The following is a 22,911-nucleotide window of genomic DNA, read 5'->3' as shown; positions in this document are numbered from 1 at the left end:
GCATCACCATTTAGAGAAATTGGGGATTTTGTTGTCTTATTTCTTGTTCTCTCTCTCTTTGTACTTGCGAATCTAAATATTAGCTAAATTTTGGGCCTTGCTTTTTTGTGACTGAATATCTGACCTATAGATGTTTTAACTTGATATTAGTAGTACCAACTAATAGAAATGTTATAACTGAATCCAGTGGTCCTACAGAGTGAAAGATAAAATGTTTCTTGCAGGATGGAACTTTGTATATATATATGGTTGATTATGCTAAAGCATTGGAGAAGACTTCTTACTAATCAGTAGAAGATGAAAATGCCTAAATACATGAGCATACTTTTCGTGATTACTTTCTTTACAATTTTCTCTGGTGGAATCCTACCATCGCAGTATTGCCACCAAGACTCAACTGTCCACTATTAGTTATTTAGGCCCTCCCTACAATGTTACCAACAAGCATTATCCCATGATACATTTGGATTACTGAATCCTGATTCATCCTCTCTGTAGGTTTATATATTTGTCATCGAACGTTTTACGTTTTTTTTTCTTGTACTTTAAAATGAGCATGCAAGATTGGAACCATGAGCCTGATTCATCCTCTCTACAGGTTTATATATTTGTCATTGAGCCTTTTGCATTTTTTCCCTTTTACTTTAAAATGAGCATGCAAGATTGAAACCATGACCTCAGTATAATATTATCCTTGTCATCCTCCAGAGGTACGAAAATCTGATTGATGTTGGCTAAAAAATTTTGTACCTGTGGCTTCATCAGCAATGGTATAAACTCAAAAAATTTGTTGGTTGTTGCAAACCATCGATCTGTAAACCTACTTGAATCAGCTGTATGCATCTGGAATTCTTGCGCATAGTATAAGCCTGAGAGGAAGCTCATTGGAGGTAATTTTACCAAAAGGAAGATCAACAGTGAACAAAGATGGTGTCATTTGCCATACAGTGAATTAGACAGCTGGTCCTCTATTATTGCATTTAAACTTTAATGGGCATAATTAATGTCATATAATTGCTAGGCTTAGTGATGAGGACAAATGATTTCAACATTAATTGCTGCTCTTGGCAAGCATGAAATTTGATGGATTCCGGCTTACGCAGTGGTAAATTTGAAATGGAGGGAAACAAGGTCTCTCTAAAAAGAGTTGGAACTTGATTTTGGATGGTGGAAAATAAGATCAGCGGATGCTGTTCATCAAAGAATGCTTCTAGCTTCACTCAATGATCTTTGGACAGATATTTCTTTATATTTTGTCTTTTAACTCAATCTTCTCATTGTTATGCACAGTATGCAATGTTGCCGTGTTGTATCTGTTCAGGTAAACGCTATACTCCTGGAGATGGCTTTTGGTGTGCTCCTACCAATCTATGATCATCCTAGAAAAGTCATACGAGGTATATAGTCTCTCACCAGTATCGATCTCTGCTTAAACCAATGCAACCTGACAGCATCAGGTGAACTCAGAAACAAAATATAATGCAGAGGATAAATCTCAAATCCTTCTGATCATTTCCCATATAAATACAGAAACTCTGAATTTTGTTCATTTTAGCCAAATTAGTAGTTGCCTTTCTAATGGCCACGGATCTTTTTCCTCTTTGCACAAACTAGTTTCCATTTGATCTGTTCATTCGATTTGCTTTTACCAAACAACCTTGGTGGCTGTATTGTTACAGTCATGAAACACTGAGGGGTGATTTTTCTACTTCCAAGTGAAGCTTCTTTTGAGTATAATGGTAGTATGATTTGGGATATTAATTGCGCAAGAATTTGCGACAATCTCCTGGACCTGCTTTGTTGGCAGACTGCTTGTGGTCAATGAGTCATTCGCTTAATGATCTAGGCTTTGCTCTTTGAGTGCTGGGTTGTTCTTCTTGACCATTTGTTTCTGAATTTCTGAAATAATAAAAATTGTGTGAAGGTGTGTGAACGTGTGTAGTCTCACATTGATTATATACTGGGTAGATCTTGGATACTTATATATGATCAAAAAAAATCTAAATAATATCTTATGCTTAATCTTTTTGATTGAGGTCCTGGGTTGTTATTAAAGGATTAGTTTTTCTTGTGAAGTGTAGCTTAAGCATTGACCATGGTTACCCTAAGATGCCTTTCCGTTTGGTAAATGTATATGTTTTGATGATCATGCATTTTTTTGAGGGGAAAAAAACAGAAGAGGAAATCTATAGTGAGTGGTTATGGTTATGTATAGCACTAAAGCATACTTGCATAAGTTGCTCAGAGCCACCATAATTTGATGGCCAACACAATTATAGTCAGATGAAAGAGTGGTTTTCTTTCTCTGTGAACTAGTGTGAAGACAGTCTTGTGATTTTCCTCACTCTTAGCAGCAGCTTTAGATTAGCATGGCACCATCCGTGGTTGCTCTCATCAGATTTTACTGAAGGCAAGAAAAATTGTGGTTTAAACATTAAGGAATTCGATAATAGGAGAAAAAAAGATGCAGGGAGGAACTATTGGCAATTGTGGATGGGTTTTCTCAATAAAAAGTAATCTTCACTTCAATCCGATAGATGGTGTTTGCCATTCATTATTTAGGATATGACTCAGATATAAATGGGCAGTTATTCTTAAAAATTTTTATTGGCTCGTTGTTATGCACTCAACAGGTGCTATAATTGATGGCTGAACAGGTGCCACAATTAAATTTTATTCTGTATAATTACTTTTAGCCTGTGCTGCATTGCATCTCTTGAGACCAAGACTTTGCATTACATTGAACTATAGATTATTTCCTCAAACCAAGATTAAAATTTCCCTTGGAGATTCCTCCATGGAAATTAATTGAAATGGAGGTATATAATGACTAAAATTTTTTGTTAACTTAGCTACTGAATTTCTGTAGACTTTTTTATTACATTAAACTGACTTACAAATTAATTTGAAAATTATTTTGCAGTTCTGGCTCAAAAGGCATGTTCTAATCATTCATGAACATTGTCAAACTACTACTACTACTACTACTACTACTACTACTACTATTACTAATCTGAATCATTCAAGACAACCGTGGTAAGCCGGGAAGGAGTCAAAGTGATAGGATCAGTAATTAGCTTTAGAGAAAGGTTTCTGTAACGTTATTATTTACTCGGCATTTGGAGCCGAAAACTTTTCATGTAGTAGCTAAAATAATCTGTAATATATAATAAAACAGAAAAATGCTTTTTTCTAGTACAAAAGTACCAGTTATTGCTGATAAGCTGACTATTATATGCTTCTTAAACTGACTGTAATGATATCATCGTGAGAAGCATCTTCTTTTGAGATGATTAGTCATGTGTTAGTGATAAAAAAATAATACAAGAAAATTGATGAATATGCGATATACAACAGTTATGACATACGCTGTGAAGTGTGGTACAAATAGCATTCCAGTAATTTCAGCGGAAGAGAGACAAAGTGAAAGTAGATTCAATCAAGTGCACATGTTGAGTTCAATCGGCTTTTGGTATGATTATGTTGCTAAGCTATTTTAGGTGGTGTTTGGTGGTCCAAATGGAATCACCATGGTAATCTAAGATCACTAGTGATCTAAATCATATGGTGATTTGATCTCTATTGATTAAGATTACTATATTTGGTAGGTCATGATCTAATTATTAAAGATCCTTAGATAGCTATAAATAACTTATTTGATATTCTATAGGAATTCAAGGTCATTAACCATAAAATATCAAAATTGCCCATGATATATTTCATAAAAATATATTCATTAATCATATAATATATTATAATAAAATATTAAATATATTTATTAATATGTTAATAATTAATATATTTTATAAAAATATAGTTATTAGTCCTATAAATTATTAATCCTATAAAAATAATATTAATTTTTATTGTAGAATTAATATTTTTATTTATACTTATAATATATTATTTATTAATATGAATATTTATTTTGATTAGAAAAATAAGGCAAATAGAAATAATGTATTAAGTACTTTTATTAGATAAATATAAAGTATAATAAGATATTTTTACTCTAATTTAAAATTATCATTTAATTATTATATAACAATATTATGATTAATAATATATTATAATGTAATATATATCATAAATATAATATATAATATCAATAAAATATAATATTAGATATATGATATTAATATAATATATTAGCAGTGTATTGATTTATCAATTTTTTCGCTAGTCTAAGGGATATTTTTGTCTTTGAGTTTCAGTATAAGATTACTATCCGGAGGTGATCTTGGATTCCTGATATTAAGGATGAGTATTGCATTGCTAGATTAAATGATGATTTGATGAGTGGGAGTGATTTGAGATCACTATCACATAAGATCATCATGGTGCAACTAAATACGGTCTCATCATCTTCATCCACAGCACTCTTGATCTTAGATGGATCATCCTATATCAAACGTTTCTTTAGAAGTAATTACAATTAGTCTTGCAATTTCCAATGTAATCTTATGAGCTTGAAATCATCATAGTTCATTTGAAGTTGCCCAAAGAATCATTGGTAGCATTATTTGTCTTTTGATGGGAGGCATGGCATGTTCCCTTGAAAGCTATCTCCTAAGCTTTTTAAGGTGAGACAGTGGGTATTGTGTGAAATCACAAGCCACAAAAAAGAGCCATGATAAACATGTTTTCACAATTAACTACAAACATATGGATGTTATTAAATATTTTGTTAGACACTGGAGTCCATGCGCTGCCTTAGCTTTTTGAGGCAAGGGAGGGAATGCACATGTCGGATTAGGCTTTTTTGTCACCAACATGATTGCATCCTCTCCTACCACATGCCTGTGCACGCTATCTGCCAACACAGACACAGAAAAACTTGGCATGTTTGCGACACCATGAAGCTGGTATGTATGTTTGAGCCCTTCTTGTGTTTGCTTAGTATTTTTATTGCGATGAATATGAAAAGCTTCATTATTGCAGTATTCGGTCTTGTCATAGGGGTGTAAATGGGTCGGATCGGACTGGATCTTGAGTAATCCCGATCCAACTCATTTTTTTGATCGGATCTTGATATTAGATCCAGATCCAGTCCAATAAAAAATTAGATCAGATTGGATCTATGATCAAATTTTTTGATCCAATGGATCATTCAGAACGGATCGGCTCTATATATAATCTAGTTCTAATTTATAAAATATGAGTCCGATTCAGATTTGGATCGAATCCGGGTCGGATCCAGGTCAGACTACAATTGTCCGTTCACTCTATCGGGGAAGCACTAGCTTGTGAAGGTAATATCAGGTCTTTGAGTTTTGTTAGGTGGACCTGTAGAAATGGCTTTCTTGAATTAATACCTCACTTCACTTGGTAACAGGCACATTTGAACAGAGTGCCACATCAAGAGATGGTGACAAATGAAGGAGAAGAAATAGTAGTCAACTTCATATTCTGTAGTGTTTTATGCATTCTTTCCTTCAGTTTTAATACATATCTTGATGACTAATCACAGTCAGATAGATGATAATGGTCTAGAATCCACATTTCACCGTAAATTAGTATAGCAAGGACACTGAATGGCAAGCTTAAGAATGTTAATGGCTTGAAAGTAAAAATTGATTTACAAACTATCCTTGTAGTCCTTAAGTGATAAAAGAGTATGACAGGTGAAAGCATTCTCCAATTGGAACTTTTGATAATAAAAGGTACTAACTTTGCTCTCATGTAAGCATAGGCCTTAGAATATATTTGGGCCGTATATTGGGTTCGGATCGGATCGGATCAGATCGGATCATTTATTTTTAGATCCAAAATAATCCAAACATTTCTGCGGGTCGTGTCGGATCGGGTCCGAATTCAATAAACTCAAACCCGATCTAGAAAATAAAACGAGTTTAATTTTTGATCCTGATCCAGATCTACGGATCCTTTAAAACAATTCGGATCGGATCTAAATGGATCGGATCGGATCGGGTCGAGTCACAGGTCAACCTGCCCTATTTGCAGCCTTGGTCTTGTGTTAAAAGCATTCTCCCATTTCTTTTTCTGCTTGGGTATCTTTGAGTTAGGATTTCGCATGGTCTCCCTTCTGAGCAAATATGAACAGTGAATGGAGCTATGGGTTATAAATGGCAATAGTGGAAATGGTAAATAGTTGTCAAGACTGCAAATCATAAACTCAATGAAAAGAATACCACTGTTACATATAAGAAGGAAAAAAAGTAAAGAGAGAGAGTGGGGGGTTCTGATTGGACATCTAGTATATTATAGTTTGAATAGGACAAATTATAGGAATACCCTTTCAAATTTAGTTTGATTTCACTTACATCTCTTGTACTTTAAAAAGTATCAAATTGATCCTTCTATTTAACGAACTGTCCCAATGTGGTCCTACTTTTTATCTTCATTAATCGAATGGTGTCACGTGATTTTGACATAATACCATATTTTTATAAAATGACAATAGTACTCTTGCTATCAGTTGCTAGTGTGGTGTTGGTCATAGCACCAAAAAACTCAAAGCACATGCCTTACGTGATCTAAGATTTTGGATGCCGATTATCCTAAATCAAAAGGGGAGGAAAAGAAATCTATATCAATCCGGTGGAGAAGAAGAAGTCCTAAATCAAGCTAGATGGAGAAAAAAAAATACTAAATCAAGCTATGGATGGAGAAGAAGAAATCCGAGAAGGAAAGGGAGAGTTGTAGAGGGAGAAGGAGACCATGGAGGTTTTCCAATCAAGTTTTTCCAATTACTCCTCTTAAATTGTCGATTTTTGTCACCGTGGAACCAGATCGCTTTTTGAAGACCTTATGGATCGGTGGAAATCCTGGCTAACATTCCTTTGGATGGGGGATGTACGAGATATGTTGCCGTTTCCCTCATTTTCGGTTTATTATTCGATTTTTGGCTTTGATCTCCCACCCCAAATTATTTTTCCAAGTAAATGGGGGCTTGATTACTTCCATTGGCATAATCTACCTTTCGATGTAAGGGACAAGGATGTTATTAATAGATTGTTGCAATGGAATAGAAAGCTTGAGGATCAAATTTTAAGCTATAAAAGAAGGGCCAAATGAGCTATTTATTGTATGATAGCATATTGGATTGTTATGGCTTTTTATGTAATCGGATTCGAGTTTTAAATGTACTAAGTATGCTTGGTTGAATATTTGAGGTTTGTCCCAGAAGTGGATGTTTTGTTTTGGAGATATTTCTAAGTTAATTTGTAATCTCTAATGATTTATGTAATGAGAAATCTTTTTCTAATTTGTCAGCATATATGCTCATTGGAATTATTACATTATTCATTCTACAGATGCATTTTGGTCCTAAGTAAGTTCTAGGGGCATAGTAAAAAGACAAATATGTAATGCATTTTCTCAATTAAGAATAACAATTCATATGGGTAAGCAATATATTTCTTGAAGTAAGAACTAGTGGTATAGTAAAAGAGAACTAACATAGAATTAATTACTTGAAGTAAGAATACTATACAGTAATGGAAAGAACTAATTTATGAAGTTTCGGTGGCATCCCTGTTCTTTTCTGAATATCGCAATCTTATCCCCTCAAAATTTGAAAGATTTGATGACCTCCACTAAACTCTACCTGTGTTCCACTTACACGCTTTATACTTTTAACTAGTCGCATATACACCCCGTAGTTTTAAAATAAAAAGGTAAATAAAGATACATTAGTAGATACATGTAACCTATAAAGAACCTATATGTCATCCAATTATATTTGCTATTTTCAATTTCATAGCCAACTCAACACAAGATGATAAATCAAAATAAAATTTTAAAAATTTCTCAATATATTACTATGTAATGCCCAAAAATAGAATCAAAGCATCATGTATCATAATTGATGACAGTAAGCTATCTTGTATCACACTGTATCAGAATGTATCATATTATATCACAATCTATAGCAATGTATCACAATATATCATAATGTATCAAAATGTATCACAATATTTTATAATGCATGACATTGTATAACAAGATATCATAATCAATCAAACCTTTTGATAAACACAAAGTATCGCAAGATATCACATAATAAAGAAGGTACCACGAGATATCATAATAAAATGTACATTATATAAACACAAAAGGTATCACCCCAAAAGCTTGATATACTCAAATCGATACCCCAAATGCATTATATCAAAAGTAGAGCTGTTGCTGCTGAGATGTGCTTCTGTGAGGCTGGATGCAAGCTTTTGATAGAGTCATATTGATTAAAATTCTGAGATTGCAAGTCATGGTTGTGATGCAGTAAGGGAGGCTACTAGTTGAGAGGAAGGAGGCTAAAAGACAGCTAGCTAGGAGGAGGGAGGTTGGGAGGCAGCTGGCTGGGAGGAGAGAAGCTGGGAAGCTGCTATCCACTGGCTGCTAGCCACTACATCCACACTGTTGGCTGAAGCATGGGATGGTGTAGGATAAAGCTAGCAGCTATCTTCTTTGTTATCCTACTCATTTGAGTTTGAAAAATAGTACTGAAACATAAACAAATATCAGTTAAGTCCATTATTGATTATAAATGAGGCATAATACCTGTGATCTCTCTCTTTCTACTAACTTGGCTCTTGGTTTGACTAGATACAATATTTTATTCTTTTTTCTTTGCCTTCTCCTTTCTAGAGCCTTTGCAAGTCCTAGAGTTATGTTCTCATTATTGGCATTTTCCACATCTTAAGGATGTACCCCTTCTTTTGATTCTACTAGAATCCTTTGGCTTATCTTCTTCTTTTCTTCTTATCTTTTTGGGTCTATCTAGAGAAGCCCTTAAGAAGGGGGGACACAATAAGATACTCTATCTATAGGTAAGATTTTATACTTAGAACCGGCTCATCTGCTCATAAGCCTTAAAAAATATATCTTTAGTGCACCATGCACTGACAAAGTATTCTACATCCTTTTTAACAAATATAATAACTGCCCCAGCATGGCAGCATAAGATGCTAGTTGAATTTCACACCCTATATCCATAAATACTCTCTTTTAAGTTCATAACAAATCTATCATTGTGATGCTCAACTTCAAATCTGTGGCCTCCTACCCATAAGTAGCGGTCCATAGCCTTCAACTTAGCCCTGTCTATTTTTTTTTTTTGAATTTTAGGATAAAGAGGGCTAATAATTTTGTCCAAATCTTCTCTTTTAGCTTGGAACTGCTGCCTCAAAAGCCTCCTGATGGTCCCCAATAAGATAATAATAGGCTTATCTCGAGCATCCACTATTTACTTATTAAAGGACTCATATATGTTGTTAAACAACATGCTGGATTTTCTTCTAGGGCTCAAGGCTTGCTTGACCATAACTCAGGTGGGTATTGTTTGAGCCATTACCATATGGTCTCATGAAAGTGTCACATCTCTTCTATGACAGCTTTAAAGTAATGAAGCATGGTCATCCCAACACACTTTCAAAGGGCATCTCTATTATTCTTGCCCTTGAATCCAATGCTTTTAGAATTGGTGTGCAACTATCGCATACAAATTCTATGCTCTATGCTAGGAATAATAGTTTGAAAGATCTCAATAAGATCTTACACAAATATTGAATAGGTGAACAAGTTATGAATAATTAAGTACTTAAAAGTAATGTATTGAACAATATAAACTGATCTTTTATCTATCCAACATAAAAGTCCAACTATGCTCTAGTAAGGCCCAATGTCTTCTAATAAGCATGTCAAAAATCAGCTGCAACTATCTTTCATCTCTACCTTGACCATGACCCATGCGATAGGGAATATATTTTTCTTACCATCATTCTCCATTGCAACTAGGAGCTGTCCTTCAAATAAGTCATTTAAGTGACATCCATCCAGTCCAATAATAGGTCTGCAATCTTTGATAAAGCTATATTTGCATGTTGCAAGACAACAGTATAACTTCTTAAAGATAGGTTGATTAGGCTCATTAGCTTGCTGACATCCATCAATATTGTACTTCCAAGTTTAGTTTGCCTGATGATCTAGTAGTACTCCCACAAGTGGGCATATGGTTCCTTATGGCTCCTTTGAACAATCTCTAGTACTCTAATCTTGGCTCTATGGTACTATGATCTCGAAATAGAAACCTTTACATCCCTCCTTGCTCTTTGAAGCCCTTGACATTCTATTTTGCATCGGATCTAATCTCCTTAAGGTACTTCTCTGCTAGAAACTTGGATATGATATTATGATTTTGAAATTATCTTCTGTAACTATGCACAGATTGAAAGGTCTTTATCTGATAAGTATTCTTTCTCTATATTCGTGAAGCATGAATCTTTCATCCACAGTGATGCTTGCATGTAGTAGTAACTCAACTTGGCTTATTCTTTTTGTATACAAAATCAAAACCCTCTTGTATGCTATAAAGCCGTAGTATCTTTCTAAATTGTGTAGATTGCTAAATCTCATTGCAATCGAAAATTTGATAGTTCTTTTAATATCTGTAGGCTTATTGAATTTAGAATAACTAGAATATCGAATTTCAGCATCTGAATCACTATCACTACTCAAGCTGCGGAGATGAGAGCTATCACCACTCTATGGTTTCCTATGATTAGGCTACTTCTCTCCAAAAAAAAACCAACTCTTCTATGGAGAGAAGAATGCTATATTCAAGATCTCAACTCTTTGTCGATAACATCTCTATCTATATACTCATCAAATAAATCATCATTATCATCGTTTGATTCACTTAGCTGACTCAGTGATGTATCACTAATACTGCCACTACCAAGTATAGGCTTCAAAGTGGCAGCTGCAACCTCTTTCAGTTTCTCATCAACTATATATAGACCTTCCAAATGTAGGTGGACTTCTTCCACCAATCCTTTTAATGCCACTCTTGATTTTGGTCTTTGGTGTGGATGCAACTATTTCCTTGATAGGGAGCATCTCTACAGTAGTGATCTTGATATCTACTAACTGGTTCTCACTGTCCCTTGAGGAGGTATCTTTGCAATAGTTGGAGGAGATGTAGTAACTAGAGGCACCTCTGCAATAGTTGGAGTAACTTCTTGAGCGGCACCAAAAGTGACACAAGTAGCTGCATCCCCTCGATGCTCTATATATACTTGCACTATATTAGTCCCTCTTATGGAAGCGACATCCATGGAATATCTGCATCACATCTTAATTCCTTCAAGCTATTTTCAAATACACATTTAGGCATGAGGTAATAAATTTGAATACAATTTATATATCCTAACTGATCTAGCATATCCTCCAGCTCTATAATACTAAATCTATTTGGATCATAGTTATCAAAGTATCTGACGTATCCTCTACTGTAGTAATAGTTCGGATGGTATTTGATTGATCCACTATAGTGGACCTGTACAATAAAGAAATCACTATCTATTCCTACAATAATGAATAAGTGATGCATGAAGTCCATACATATATAAGTTCAACTTTTAGTTGAAAAATTGAAATAGAGTCATTGGGCATCAAAAAAGTAATGCTTAACAAACTAAGAATATTAGTCCAAATAGAATTTTGATGCTTCCAATGTTAACAAACTTAAACAACAGTCCAAAAAGTAGTGCTTAAGAAAGTGAAACATCAGCCCAAAAAGCACTAAATATCAATCCAAAAAGTGGTTAAAAAATTGCTTTCACTGTGATACATGAAGTTCATATATATATATATATATATATATATATATATATTAGTTGAAAAAACTAAAATAGAGTCATTGGGTATCGAAAAAGCAATGCTTAACAAACTAAAACATTGATCCAAAAAGAATTTTAATGCTTCCAATATTAACAAACTCAAACAACAGCCCAAAAAGCATGGAACATCAATCCAAAAAGTAGTCAAAAACTGCTTTAACTAAGCATTGCGAATTTTAAAATGTTAGAAAAATCAGTCCATACTTTAAAAACTGAATCTGAACATGTTTGGATACTTTTCCATGCTTCAATTGTGCATTGACAAAAAAAAGACATGACATAAGTCCACAGTGGAACCACAACAAAGGGTATTAAAAAAAAATACTTACAACAAACCACATCAGTCCAACAATAATTATTTATGCATATGCACAATAAAAATAAGATCACAATATGCGCACAGAGGGACGACAATCTCTTATCAATGGATGGTGGAATAATTAGAGTAACGACTATAGATAAGAGGGACCATTACAGAATATGTATCAATGAATATTGTATGCAAAAAATAAAGATTAAAATATGATACCATATCCAAAAGTCAATGGCATTGCACCATTATGCAAGGAAAAATCTAAATTCTATATCTAAGTATATGGTTATGAGGTCTTAATTTAGATTGGCTTGTAAAGAAACAAATAACAATATAATATTCACTAAAATCATGCTTTTATAAGAACAAATTTTGAGAAAAGAGGCATAACCGGTGAAAGGAGAAGAGAAAATCCTTCTTCACTACCATGGTGGAGAGAATTTGAGTTCTTGAGAGGTTGCCACACTTGTGCATAGAGGATGAGGGGCTACCGGACTCGATAGGAGGGTGGGATGGTGGTTGTCACCGAAATTTCGTCAGAGAAAAGCAGATAGAAGCAAGGGATGCAAAAGGAATAACCCTTGGAATTGGGAGAGTTGCTATCGAAATTCATTTCAAACGAGAGAAGGGTATTTTCATTTTTTGTAATGATAAGCTAATGCCGTCAGCAATTAAGTGAATGTTAGTGCCATATTGGAATAGTTTGTTAAATAGAAGGGTCCATTTAATATTTTTTAAATACAGGGGGTGTAAGTAAAATTGGGTTAAATTGGAGGGGATGTTCTTGTAATTTATTCTTTGAATAAAGATGGCAGTATAACCTCCATGATCACCATAAAAGAGAGATTATTCTTTCTAGATTTTGTCTTATCCGTTCATAGGTGATGGAAGATTGCAGAAATTTGACTTCTCCAATTAGATCTATTTCAAGTACTCCAAGCGTTTACCAAAAAAGTGGTCCAAGCCAATTATTGGAGTTGCTGAAAAAGCTACAGAGGGATTGTCCATAACCGTTTCGTAGATGATTCCATCATAAATATTGGAGAAAGACCAAGTCTTTTTTGATGTAAAGAAAGACCAAGTCTTAATTCCAGCACTCGTAAAGGGTTATAGCTGGTGATTTCATAATGGCCAAGCTTTGTGGGCATAAATTTGCTTCAACTAATATAAACAGTGCCTTACAAGGGTTTACAATTCTAGTTCATAAACAGTAGAGATCGAAGGGAACATTACGAAAAACGGCAGGGTAACATGAGAGAAACACAAGGAGGTGGCTCAAATTGTTTTATGACAATAGAAAGGACAGGCAAATGGAATCATTCATCAATTAGTATGAACAGAAAGTGAAAGTTTTGGTCGAAGGCACATGGATTGCTTATGGTTGATGATAATATCAACAGTATTAAAACTGTTTATGCAGTTGGTATTGTGAGCAGATTTTTGGAAGCTAAAATTTTCATAAATAAATTTGATGCAAGTGGACCACAAGCTACATACTAATCCGTGAGCTTACTCGAAGCTTCTAGAAGTGCAATGTGGGATCATGACCTAACAATTAGGGGCATATATAGTTCTTCGGTAAACTGGTTGTAATTAATAGAAACAATGAGTTATAACAAGAAAAGATATTTGGAGACCTAGGATAAAAAAGAATGAAACGAAGACTTAGGAAGTGTGGAACAAATTATTAGAGACATATTACTAATTATATGCTGGTGAATTGGACATCTACGTCAAGTTGGCCTTGGCTGGAAATACCTTCGATTACCATAACCTGGTTTGAGAAAGGCTGCTTAAGCTATAGATCCAATCCCCGACACATCTAATACATGACACACATTTGTTATGGTAGTAGAATAATTGTCATGGTTTTGACCTCACAAAGTCTTGAGAGAAATATATTGTCCATATATTAAAAATACCATTCCTTAAATATTATATGGTTACAGAAATGCCTTATGCCAAGTCTACCATCAAAACCTTCATACATCTTGAGCAAGGAGCAGAACATTTAGTTGCACATGCGGAGTAACACCGGTGCCCTATGTAAAATTTTTATCAATGAACATGTCCATCTAGCATTTCTCCTTTCTACGTTTCATGGTATTGTCATTTCATAATAAGAAATTAAGGCATAAATATTTATTTTAAAAAAAAGAGAGAAAGCCTAAATATATATTTTGGCTTGAATTTCTAAAAATGTTAAATATGCATTCTCTTACCACTTGGAGATATCCCTTTTCTTCCTCCTCACTTTGTAGAAGATTGCAGTGTAACATTGTCTCAAAACCATTTTCACCTAATCAAATAACTAAAAAACAACAGATCATGGGGTTGAAAATTGAATATGATATGCAGAGATAATAAATTCTGGAAATATTATATGGAAAACAAGGGTTTATATCAAAAAAAAAAAAAAAAAGAGCACGCATGCACCCTAGCAGTGCTCTAAGTGACTTTTTTTTTTTTTGGTTAAGGTGGTGCTCCAAGTGACTTTTATTGGTTTAAACAGATAAGGGTATACAAACTATAATATGTTTAACTATTTTGTACTATATTATATTTCAGTTATAATTCAATGAGGATTTCTCATAGAAATATGTTCTGCAGCATTAACATAAAAGTATGTTACTTTGTATTAGTCATCTAACATTGTGATATATGATCAACATGGCTATGTAATCTCAGCATTAACTTTCACCCATTATCCGTAATCTACTAGTCGATTGTTCATAAATGGAAGTGAGTTAAGAGACTGTAGACATCCTTTCTTTTCTAGTTTGATTAAGCTCTCGTCTAACTATTTCTACTGTGGAAATTTACTAATAAAATAAAGCATGAGCAATAACTTCTACACACACACATGCACACATATACAGATACATGCATTCATATAAATATGCATGCATGCACGCACACGTACATCATTGATTATTAACTAGGTTTGGTGGGAGACACAAAAGTAGCACTCATCTTTCTGGAAGTGTAAGTTTATTGTGATGTCTTATAAGGATCATGCAGACGTGCATTTAGTCCCACATTGATTATACATTGGATAGATTTTGGATACTTATATAAGGCTAAAAAAAATTAAATAATACTTTTCGGCTAGTCTTTCCATATGAAATCCTAGATTGTTATAAATTATATTAGAGAAAACTCGATCTATGGCCCATATGGATTAGAGGAAACTACAACATGGGTCAGCCCAATTATTGTGTTTATGATTAGATTTGAATGAATTTAAACCTCTAGTTTGGTGAGGATCGATGCCAAGATTTAAACAGAAGGATTATATACGAACTACACGGAGGTATGTTAGTTGCACATTGGCTATTTAGTACATAGATTTTGAATACTTATATAGAAATAAGAAACCTAAATAATATCTTCCAATTAATTTTTTTGGATAAGATTCTTGATCAGTACACATCTATGAGAATCTTATAACAATATAGGAGGCCGATGCAAGAGCAGGCAAACTTGTCGTGAAGTTTCTGTGGTCGTAATTTTGGATTATTTCAAGGCCATGGGAAGACCTGAGCAGTTGTTAGGCTTCTTACCATGTAAATCTACGGTGATATGTGTGGGTAGGGTGGAGATGACATGAGATCTTATCTGCACTGTGAAATGTGCCATGCCTCTGACCCATTCATTCTGTAGGACATGGAGGTGAAGACAGAGGTGTTGATCCTACTGTATAGTCTATTCTACATATGTATGGTGGTGGTGCTTAGAAGAATGTTGGGGCAGTTGGAATATCAAATTTGGTCTGCTTGCATCTTGTGACATGTAAAACAAATCCAAGGACAGTGATAAGGGAACACTGACCTCAAACTTCTCTGTTCATGTCTTTCACTATTTATTTTGCCGTATAAAGCCAACTTCTCTAATATGATTATGTGTGAGACATGTCTGACCGTCTATGTTTTCTAACCTGGTTAATATGATAATTACCGCAGTTGTTAGCCGGGAAGATAATTTCCATGGTTCACATAGAGAAGATATACTCAGAGCAAAATTCAATAGCATAACTTGCAATTCTGAAGCCTACGAAGAGATAAAAAAGGCCATTACCTAAAGTAAATTGTGTACATGAAAAAGAAAAGAAAAAGTAAAATAAGCAAAACTTGTGTAACCTTTTTGAGTATGATTTTGCAGTTGATGAGAGAGTAAGCAGACATGGAATGAGCAGTCTCAAGAAAAATTTTGTGATCTTCTGTTGATGAGTGAGTGGTTGAAGCTGCAAGATGATCTGATGGAGTCCAACCCATGTTTCCAATCTTATCGACGGAAACTAATGCACTCTACAAACCAAAATTACTCCATTCTGCAAACTAGATCCCCATGAGAGAGAGGGGAGGAAAGGAGGATTGTCTCTCTATCGTCTATATCTATTCACTTACCTTCTTACATGCTTCCCAATAGTTAAAGATGCTCCCAAGTCAGAACCATTTCTCCATGCCTTCCTACAATCTGAAACAACCTATCCATTCACATGCCTCCCTCTCTCTCCCTCCCACCCATCCATCAATATACTTTCTATGAATTTTGGATGATGTTCTTTACGGTTTTAGGGTCTATCGAGTATCTATATCTATTGATCTATTTGTATTTCTACATAGTTCTCCATTTCTCATCTATAAGATTACATGCCAATCAAGTTCTAGAACATGTATATGGTGACCCATATCTTAGCAACCCACACATAAAATAAAAATAACAAGAAATATCAAAGCTATCTATTCTCTCTCTATCTATATTTCTACTTGTACCACACTGTGATAGGAGAGATGCTCATAGTATCTTCCAAACCATGAGCTGATATCTTGGTGGATCCGGACCGGTGTTTGATGACCAGATCATGCTGGCAGCTTCAACCTCTCACATCAACAAAGCAAATTTAAGCAGGGGATCAAAACAAAGCGATTGGTGGATGGATCAAATTGGTTATAGATAGGTGGGGAGGGGAAAGAAGAATGGTGGCTGGGCTCTCAGTATGTAGTAATCATAAGTTAATGGAGTGTGGGAGAGGGAGGAGATCCCCCTATCCGGAACGAGCTATGCATGGTTGTGGTTAATAGGAAGGTCCATCACCCAACCCCCACCATCCCTTGTCACACTGCTTTAATTAGCTCCCTCCTCTATTCCTGTATCTCTACATAAATGGGCCCAGATCCTTTGCCGTACTCAAAAAGTATCGTAGAGTACTGTACATGATTGGACATCATTCATTTTAAAATAGACAGTTGCGTGCAAGCATTAAAAAAAATTAAAAAAAAAGAATACATAAATCCCAGAGATATTTGGATAGTTTGGACAGCTATCCATTTTATGATGGACGGCATCTAACTATGCACAGTACTCTGCGGTACTTTTTAAGTACGGTAGAGAATCCCATTCCCTATATAAATAGTACACCTCATCATCATTCCTCTCTATTTGCACCATAATAGTGTTTTCAACGGTGGACTTTGGTCCCTAGCTATACTGACAGTGACTCTCTCTCTCTCTCTCTTTCTTTCTCTCTCGCTCTTGCGCATGCTTGGATAAGCTGGGATTAAATCGATTACCTTTAAGGCCTGTTCTTTTGTGGATAAATATCATGGCCTCATGAGAAAGTTGGTCAACTTTCACATTGACCAACTTATTCATGTTCTCACGTTATTCAAGATAGATAAGTTATTTTGCAATGGATAGTATTTATCTATAAAATAATAAAAAATTTTACCCACCTAGGGGTATCTAAGTTATTTTCTAATCAATCGAAAAAATAATCTTTTTAATTCATTCATAATTTACCTTTAATCATATAATAATAATATAATATAATATAATATAATATTTATATAATATATTATAATATCTTATTATAATATAATATAATATATTATATAAAAATAATATATTATATAATACTATAATATAATAAGAATGAACATATTATTCTATAAAATATAATATAATATAATATTAATATAAGATATTACCATAATATAATATAAGATATTATAATATACTATAATATATATTAATATAATATATTTATATAAAATAATATATACTAATATTATATAATATATTATACTATATTATTATATATAATAATATCATATAGTATTAATATAATATAATATATATTATTATAATATATTATATTATTTTAAAAAATATTATAAAAAATATGGATAGATCTTAGCAACTTATTTAGAAAACTAGTAATATAAAAGAACATAGATAAATTATTTTTCTATCAAAATATTATATGAAAAAAATTTACTCTGGAACATATAGATTCCTGAGTAAATTTTTTACTTTCAAAAGAACAGACTCTTAGGACCATTTCTTGATGGATAAATATCATAGAAAAATTGATCAACTTTCTTATTGACCAACTTATACATATTTTTATGCTTATCTAGATAGATAAATTATTTTTTATGGATAGCATTTACCTATAAAATAGAAAAAAATCTTATCCACCTTTAAGATGGGTAAGCCATTTTCTCATCAATTGAGAAAATAATTTTTTTATTTCATTTCTAATATATCCTAAATCTTATAACAATGATAATATAATATAATATAATATAATATAATATAATATAATATAATATAATATAATATAATATATTATTATAGATAATAATATAATATATTATTATATATAATAATATAATATAATATAAATAGTATAATATATTATTATAATATATTATAATAATATAATAATTAATAATATAATATATTATATTATATTAAAATATATTATTATATATAATAATATTTATATAATAAAAGATATTATGAAAAATACCGATAGATCTTAATAACTTATCTAAAAAACTAATAATACAAAAGAATATGGGTGGATTTTCAAATCATTTTTCAATATATAAAAAAATATAAATAAATTATTTTTTTATCAAAATATTGTATGAAATATGTTTATCCAAAAAAAAAAAAAAAAAAAGGAATCTTGGTTAAGTTTTTGATGCCCAAAAGAACAGGCCCTTATGGCCGGACGGAAAGCAACTTTTAATCAAAGAATCTGGCTAAAATGATTTTTTCCCCGTTTAGTAAATCTCGTCTCCAGGTTTGTATTTTTATTGTTATTATTGCCACTATTACTGTCATTATTATCGTATTAAATATGGGGGAAGTTTATGGCAAAGTCCTTAGATTTGACCAGTTTTTTAACCCTTGGTCCGTCTGGAAAAGTTTTCTTAATGGCCTGTTCCTGTCAAGCATGCACGCCACGGTTGTCATTGTCGAGTGGCGACCGAGGGACGAGGGAGTGGAAACTGAAAACCAAAGGACCACTCGGCACGTCCTTTTCCTTACGCAATTATGTCCCTTTTGGACGTGATTTAGTCCTCAGTGATCCAAGTTCATCATCTTTGATATATTATATTTTAATAATTAAGTATATATCTATAAATATTTTTGATTAATCTATTTGATATATTATAAGAATAAAAGATCACTAATCACGTAATATCAAAATTATTCTTAATATATTTCATATATCTTGTTATTAAATAGAATTCTAAAATAAATCATAGAAAAACATATAAGAACATAAATCAGATTATCAAAATACATGATTTTAGATTAATTCAACAAGACAAACAATTAATCATAATTTGTTAAAGTAACTCTATGAGATTATCAAAAAAACTTTTAAATTAAAGGAGTTTTTTCATTTAATTATCAAACCCTTCTCAACTAGAAGATCTTTGATTAGTATTTTTGGAAACAATTTTTTCTGTTGGATTGAGATACATTTTAATTCTGAAATTTTAGCTTGACATTATTGTCCTGAGGTGATTTTGAAAACCTATCCTCAAGGATGGCTATGATAACACTGGGTTCGATGATGATTTTAGGAGGGAGGATAATTTGGATCACTATCACCTACGGTCATTGAAATACAACTAAACATGGATCCCATTACCTCTACCCATATTATTGTTGACCTTGGGATCATTACTCTATGCTAACATGCACATAGCGTAATTTAATCCCTCCAAGGCCGCATGTAATTTTGTTATTTAATTGAACTATAGAATTGAAAATCTTAATACCTCTCACGGTAATGAATACACGATTAGCACTTCTAATAACAAAGCATGATCCACCAGAAGTTCCTGATTCTTGTGCATTGCCATCAAAATTGATTTTGCAAGAATAAGGGGTGGTGGCTCTTAAGAGAAATATTACTTGTGAAAACATAGAACTATAAAACACGAGCCGCATATTGCTCTTTCCGTCAAAGATCCCTTTGTAGCAATCGCTCGAAGGAATCCCTTTGTAGAAATTCATCTAGGGATTGAGGCGAGAAACTAGATAAATTCTGCAACGAGTCTTGTCTTTATACTCGGGATGCTACTCTGTATTGAAGTATGACATGAGATAAAGATTCCTCCACCTCCAGGCAAATACCATAATAACTCAAAATATAGAACCATGTTGAGATAATAAAGCCCAGTATGGTAGTTGATGCCGTGCTAAATTTCACGTTAATGTATTAACCTAAGGATGGACCTCTAACCGCCAGAACCCAGCAATATTCTAAATTGGTTGGGGTTTGGATACAAAAGCTCGACAAAGATCAGATATCTTAATAGTCACACCAGAAGATGGATCCCGGTCCAACGTGTCTCCAATATCACTATGGGGTATGGTAATATGCAGAACTTTATCTACTAATTCTTCTAAGAAGGCTTGAGTGAGGCTGATTCCATTTTCTTTCGTCAAAACATTGAGATCTTTAACCATAGTGCCTTCAAATGCCAAAATATAAACCAAAGGCGGCCTTCAAGTGCCATCTTTGATTCCACAGGAAAGCATCTTTTAGTCAAAAAATCTGGCTAAAAATGATATTTTCCTCTTTCTATAAATTTTGTTTCCACGTTCCACCGTCATTATTATATTAATGACCGGTCCCCCTCAACCACTTAGGGCAGGTTGCCATTGTCGAGTGGTGACTGATGGGGGAGGGAATGGAAACTAAAGGACCAATCAGCAGGCCCTTTTCCTCGCACGCGGGCCCTCATGTTCAAATATTCTTACATGTTTGTTAGGCCTTAAATGGTCAATTATGAAGGACCTGCAGTGATTTTAAAATCGTGATACAGTTAAATGCAATTCAAATCCATGAACAATAAAAGATAATCGTTCAGACTAAGCCCCCAATCAATAGGAGGCTATATGAGGGTGGCAATCTAATGTAATGTACAACCCAACTTTTGAATTGCCTATTTGTTTATTAATTCTTCATGTTTATGGGCCTCTCATATACTTGATTTTAGTACTGATAGTGCTAACAAAAACAAGTGATAGCAGCAGTGGTAGTAGTAGTTCTAGTGGTATGCCAGCAATATCACTAGAGCCTTTTGTATCAGCCAATCAGACTTCAAGACATGGTAGGACATTTACATGTGACTTACTATGTGGCTTCTATTTATTGCTCCTATATAACGCGGATGTGTAACATACCATGATTGTCCCCACTTGGACACAACCTTTTCTTAGACAAGAGCACATGCATTGCCGATCAAACTTTTGTGATGCATTTTGTAACGGAAAATGCTACAGAATTCAACCCTATTATCAAAAAGATGATATCCATCCTAGCCTACCGCATGGCATGAGAGGGAGCGGGAGAGTTGTTTCCTGTTGGTCCATTTCCTTCTATATGAATCATATTAACCCATGAATTGCACCAATATCCTTGTGCCATGAGTCATGAAAGTTAGACTTTTAGCTGTGGCTAGACTGCTGCCAAAAATTTCAAAAGCTGCCGGCCGATAGTGACCGCCATACTGGTCACTAAAAATCACATCACTCTGCGACTGCCAATAAAAGAAGCACTTTGGTGGTGACGGATTCTGGTCACTAAAAGATCATGATTTAGTGGCGCTTATTTTAGCTGCTACGAAAGAACTTTTTAATGGTGGCCATCATGCGGTCATTAAAAAGATGCTTTTTATAACTTATGTATATGGCCGTTACTAAAAGCTATTTTTTTAGTGGTGGGAAGTAATGGTTACGAAAGAGTGATACTTTTGCATTTATAGCATCCAATGATTATATCTTATGATCCTATATTGACCATAGTCCCATTCTTTTGCTCGTGTGTGAAGCAAAATATTTTCCATTGAATACGCTTATATCTCTGCTTCGTAATCTGCGTACGTGATCAATAATTTAATATTATTTATTTAATATATAAAATAATTTCATATATGTTAATAATAATAAAAAAGAGAGAAAAAAAATATAATAAAATTAAATGCATTCAATAATATTATTATAAATACCTTCTCAGCTCTTATATGAGCATAACTTTTTGTACCTGTAGTATGATCTAAATTTTATTTTGATTTATTGTGCTTATTTTGATCATATTTTAGCTATATAAAAAATCAAATAATTTAGCATCATTGTCAATACACATTATTCTTCTAATAAAATATTAAACACATGAAATTCTGGCGTGCCTGGTACCCATCCAAAGCAACCTTACTATGTGCCAAAGCTCACCCTCTTTTAGTGTTTCCTTCCAAATCACAAATCCTTCAACAAGGCAGCACCATTTAATATGTCCAAAAAAAAAAGGTTCAGCGGAAAAGAGCCTACTCATATCTACAACCAAATGCATACGACATATAATCAAATATATGTTACAAGAAAAGCTAGTAATTCTCATGAAATATGAATGAAAACCTCTAAAGTTAGATGCATTTTAACTTCCGTTGTTCCATGATGCTGGTAAAGCACCCAGCCTTAGATGAATTACTAGTGGTCCACCTTAAGGGAAATTTTCGTCTAATGGCAAACAAAAGTCCATAGAAATAATTCAAAAATACATGACGTGCAAGAAACAGGTATACAGTTCATAGTATCACAGTGAAATCAAAGCAAGTAGCACTCCGCACTTGACCTAATTTA

At 33.5% G+C, this 22,911-nt stretch overlaps 1 long non-coding RNA gene across 1 annotated transcript; it reads right to left on the bottom strand.

Moving 5' to 3' along the window:
* Positions 1-2,187: 2,187 nt before the first annotated feature.
* Positions 2,188-16,983, bottom strand: LOC140852027 (uncharacterized). The gene is made up of 3 exons (XR_012134930.1): positions 16,095-16,983; positions 14,178-14,266; positions 2,188-2,404 (listed from the first exon to the last, which is right to left on the bottom strand). It is a non-coding gene; the product is annotated as an uncharacterized lncRNA (long non-coding RNA).
* Positions 16,984-22,911: the final 5,928 nt, after the last annotated feature.

Source organism: Elaeis guineensis, chromosome 10 (assembly GCF_000442705.2).
Source record: "Elaeis guineensis isolate ETL-2024a chromosome 10, EG11, whole genome shotgun sequence".
Classification (NCBI taxonomy): Eukaryota; Viridiplantae; Streptophyta; class Magnoliopsida; order Arecales; family Arecaceae; genus Elaeis; species Elaeis guineensis.
This window is presented reverse-complemented; position numbering and strand designations above follow the sequence as displayed.